This window comes from Myodes glareolus, unplaced genomic scaffold (genome assembly GCF_982192425.1).
Source record: "Myodes glareolus unplaced genomic scaffold, mMyoGla1.1 HAP1_SCAFFOLD_62, whole genome shotgun sequence".
NCBI classification, from domain to species: Eukaryota; Metazoa; Chordata; class Mammalia; order Rodentia; family Cricetidae; genus Myodes; species Myodes glareolus.
The window spans coordinates 1,022,456-1,027,344 of NW_028263229.1; the positions used below are offsets into that span (position 1 = coordinate 1,022,456).

The 4,889-nt window shown below is 47.1% G+C and overlaps 1 long non-coding RNA gene across 1 annotated transcript; it reads right to left on the minus strand.

Annotated features, from left to right (window-relative positions):
* Positions 1-221: 221 nt before the first annotated feature.
* Positions 222-933, minus strand: LOC148117108 (uncharacterized). The gene is made up of 2 exons (XR_015737172.1): positions 621-933; positions 222-530 (listed from the first exon to the last, which is right to left on the minus strand). It is a non-coding gene; the product is annotated as an uncharacterized LOC148117108 (long non-coding RNA).
* Positions 934-4,889: the final 3,956 nt, after the last annotated feature.

Below are 4,889 nucleotides of genomic sequence, written 5' to 3' on the forward strand. Positions count from 1 at the left end.
TGTGTGTGAGAGTTTGAAAGTGAACCTAAATGGTGTGTATTTGTTGGATAGCATACACAGGCATTGGGATCCATTCTCCTCTCTCTCTCCCTCTCCCTCTCCCTCTCTCTCTCTCTCTCTCTCTCTCTCTCTCTCTCTCACACACACACACACACACACACACACACACACAAAACCAATGAAGGTTTTTTCGGGACAGAGAGAGTAAGAAAGAAAGTGAGTCAAGACAAAACAAAAAACACTTTTTATCATCCCAAAGCCCGAATATCAGTGTGGGTGAGTTCCTTTCTCTTTGGTAAACTCTGTGGACACGTAATTGACATATGGGAAAGAATACTGCTCATAAGCACGCATCTTGCCAAATTGTCAAAACCCAACATTTTACATTAGTGACACCCAGAAGGAAAGACTGTCAACTGCCAGAGTTCCCTCCACCTCTCATTTCTCACTTCTGTCATGATATCCATGAGCTTGGTTCTCTTATAGGCCTTTAAAAGTCTTTTCTGGCTCCTACAGGGCTATCAAGGAACCTAAAAAGAAAAGAATAAGGCAGAGTACAATCAAGGCAGGCTGTAAGTTCCCTGGGCAGGACTCCAGGTCTACGGCCAAGTGGCACTTACCTTCCATAGGGCTTGGTTTTCTCACCCAGGCAGTTCCAGGAAGGACCTCCGGAGAGCCTATCTATAGAAAGCCAACACCACAGCTCCCAGGAAAAGGGGTATTATATTAGAGTTTCGAGCCAGTGCCCATTTGGCAGACTAAAGAAAATGAACAAAAAGAAGACTGTGTTGTGCCTATTATGCATTAAGTATTTGAATGTGGTATTGAGCCCCAACACCATCCACTCATGCATTTATGGTTTTATATTTTTAACTTGGAACCTTAAAGAATCATCCAGCAAGCTTACATTTCAGATCCATTTATGGCACACTCTCTGAGCCCCAGCCAGCAAGCTTGTTCTCCCGCTGTCCTCCCAAGCTCTGTAGTTGCTACCTTCAGTCCAGAGTAGATCCTCCTGCTTCCAGAGCCCAGAGGTGTCTTCTGATCACTGGAAAATAACCAGGTCACCAACAGTACAAGTCCCTTGCCTGTCACTCACAAGTCATGTTTTCTTTGGTCAAGGACACCCCAATCCTAGCTCCAGGTTTGAGATTCCATTGGACTCACTCTTTCCCTTTGTGGGTGCCACTGCCTCAGAATGTGACACATGTAAGGGTGTCAGCACTGCTGCCTCTGTGACCCTGGGGCAAAATCACTGCCGTTTGCTTTAGCCGTGGATTTTGGCAGCATGCAAGACAGGCACAGAGGCACAGGGACACTTGGTTGAGACCAGTGTACAAGGCCTGTCCTCGTGGGCAGTGATTTTGGCCACTTACTTGACCAGGATTTCTGACTCCTGATGGCAGGAAGCACTGCTGGCTATAAAACATCTCTGTGAGAAACTCAGTTGCTGGTTGCGGGAGCAGATGCCCTTTCAACCTAACCAGGGCAGAGCAGATTTCTACAGGGCACCCAGATCTTCACAGAGTCAGGCCCAGCACCAGGAAGTGAGTTGCTGTTTATTCTCCAGATGCCTGATCATTTAGGTGAACAGTCTAGAGCCCAGGAGTAGCTCCCACCCCATTAGGGCCTCACAGAACTTCTGAAGACAAGCTCCAAGCTCAAAGAAGGAGGTCTCAACCCAGGATGAGGGCAAGACCCAATCTCTGAAAACTACTGTTCCCTAAGCCTGCATGATTGAAGGAATCTTTTCTTGCAGGTTGGCAAAGGGTTAAACTGTAAGTTACACAATGGAGGTAGAAACAGGAGGCTCTTGACTTGGGGCCCTGCCTGGGCTGGCTACAGGGTTAGCCCCAATCACAAACCCATCAAAAAGCAACAACAACAAAGGAAGACTCACATTACCTGATTTTAAGTTTGTTAGATGCCTAGTCTAGAACTAGTAATCAGGACCACATGTTCTTGGTTAACAGATAGCTATACAAGTGAGTGGATTAGAAATGGGTGCACACTTGTCTGGTTAATTGATTTTGTACAAAAGTGCTCATACTGGTCAGTGAAGGAAAGATAGTCTTTCAGAAGGTGATGTGTCCTCAAGGTGATCTTTGAGTGATGGTTCATACCTTGAGTGTGAGTGGCTCCTGTGGCAGAGATGCCATTCCCAAGGTTGTAAACCATGTCATAAACAGCAGCCACAGACCTGCTGGATGATGAGAAAGCAGGAGCCTATAGGAACAGAGGATGTCCTGTGACAAGCTGGGCCCTTGCTCTTACAACTACAGGCAAATGAGTTCTGCCAGCAACTCAAATGAACTGGGAAGTGTGTTCTTTGTCACCAGGCCTCAGAGGAGAGAACATCACATGGCCACACCCTGACTGTCATCTGGGAGAGGCTCAGCCACACAAACGTCTCAGCCCCAGGAACTAAGATGACAAGTGTGTATTTATCAAATGAGTAAGAGTGTGGTCATTTACCGTGTGGCACAGAAAACTAGCCACTCCACATGCCACACCAAGCATGAACCTCCACCTTGTTTTAGAACAGATTGAGAATTAGCGCAAGATGAAACATAGGCCTATCTGAGGTAAATGTACAGAAGACAGCAAAACCCCTGACCACAAACCCACCTGGACAGGTGGAAACCAAGATGGCACCATGGTGGGGGGAAAGGAAAGCACCAGTATGGTATGGTGGAGCTCAGACCATATCATGATGTACCAACTGGTGACAGTCCTAACACCAGGACCTCTGATGGCTTCCCTGGCCCCTTCTGGTCCCCTGCTTCCAGCTACTCAATATCTACAACATCATTCTGGTCCAAAGCTCTGGTCTTCTTAGGTGGATGACCTGCCTTGGCATGAACAGGCCCCACTTCTGTTCAGTCCTGGTCTGGTCTCTTTTCACCTTTGTGCACAGCCAATCAACAGCCACTTCCTGGTAGTGTTGCTCAGTGGTGAAATGCTTGCCAATAGCCACTTCCCAGCCAAGGCTGTGAGAGGGGCATTGGACTGGACAGGTTCTGTGACACACACACACACACACACACACACACACACACTCACACACACAAGCAAATATTCTTCTTAGTCTCTGTCCCAGCAACCACAGACTAGTGATCCTGTGCTAAATACATGCCTCCCACCAGGAGTTTCCACAAGGCTACCAAGGCTAACAGCTGAGCAGGAAGCCCATCTGAGAAATTTTCAAGTTAACTGTAAATGTAAGTATTAGGGTAGAAGAGAAGTGTGGAAAGCTTCTGAGGTCTGGCACTGTCTAGTTAGAGCCTCAGGGAAACAGGCAGCCCAGCTTGAGGTCATCACTGACAACCAGGGCTCATAGTCCTCCAGATGGACTAAATTCCCACGCTTGTGTGTGTGCGTGTGTGTGTGTGTGTGTGTGTGTGTGTGTGAGAGAGAGAGAGAGAGAGAGAGAGAAAGAGACGAGGGAGAGATAAGGACCAACAGATGCCACTGTTAAGGAAGCAGATGAAACAGTGGCCTGTGTTAAGCAGCCTGTATGGAGGAAGTTAGGAAAGGGTCTAGCAGAACTGAAGAAGGGGTGAGTAGAGAGTGCTGGGCACCTGAAGAAGGGAGGGACATGCACAGCAGCTCTGAACCTGCATCAGACATGATGACCTTGTTGAATGTTTGTTGTGTGTCAGATTCATGAGACCCCTTCCTTTGCTCACCTAAAGATAGGCTTTGCCTTCCAAGTTCAGTGGAAGGATTAGCTGAGGTCAGGGACAGAGTGGCCTGAGGCCAGTCTCTTCTACAGTTCAAACATGAGGCTGTTTCAGAAATAGAAGACAGCCCTCTGAGTCACTGGAGAGACAGATGATCAGCAACTAAGAGCACTACTGCTCTTCCAGGAGACCGGAGTGCAGTTCCCAGCACCCACATCACAAAGCTCACAACCGCCTGTAACTTCAGCTCTGGGGGTTCTGATGGCTTCTTCTGACCCTGTGGAAATCTCAGTGCACTGTGTTCTGTGGCCCTATGTCCATGCTAATATTCATCAAACTAGAAAATAAGAATGGAGAAGACTAGCATATGAAATGGGAGCAGAGGCAAACAAGACATTTTGCCAAAGTACCCAGTCCAGTCATTCTGGATATGCGGGGTGGTTATCCCAACCTCAGAGGAAGCCTATGGAATGACCTGAGTGTTGAAGGGGACCTCTGAGGACAGATGGTGGCAGAGGCTTGTACCTCATCTCATAAGATTCCCGACTGTTGTTGGAAAATGAATGTTGTAACAGTAACAGCGAAAGGAGTCCAGCAGGGAAATCATTGTGAAAAGGTTTCAAAGGACAAAGTCTGGGATTAGGGAGCAGTATTTCCCTAACTTTTGCTATCTTATGTTCATTTGAAGTAACCTGAGGATGTTACCCTGCTTACTCACCTGATATTGATGGTGGGCTTTCTAGTAACAGAGAAACCAATCCTGCCTGAGTCCAGATGTGACAATTGCCAAGGGCAGCCCAAGACATGAGGGGCTTCACCCTGGACGACTGAGAGGAGGAGCATGGGAGAGTAAGTATGGATTGAACTCAGACCAAAGGTAAGTATGGGGGACAGGGTGTTCTTCTGTCCTCAGCCTGTGTCCATCTGTCTTTTGGGGGGGATGATATATTTCTCAAACAAATCAGTGTGTGTGATGACAATGGATGAGTACAAAGAAGATACTATGGGCACACAATTGAGACAGAAGAGGGTGACAGCTAGGATATCTAATGGTGTGTAACAAACACTCCCCAAAGGTGGGAAACAACAAAATCCCTATACCTCTATTTTCATTTATGAAAAATACATATTTTTATTTTATGTATATGGGGTTTTCTCTTCTGTGTACCACATGTGTACATTGCTCTTCTTGGAGGCCAGAAAGGG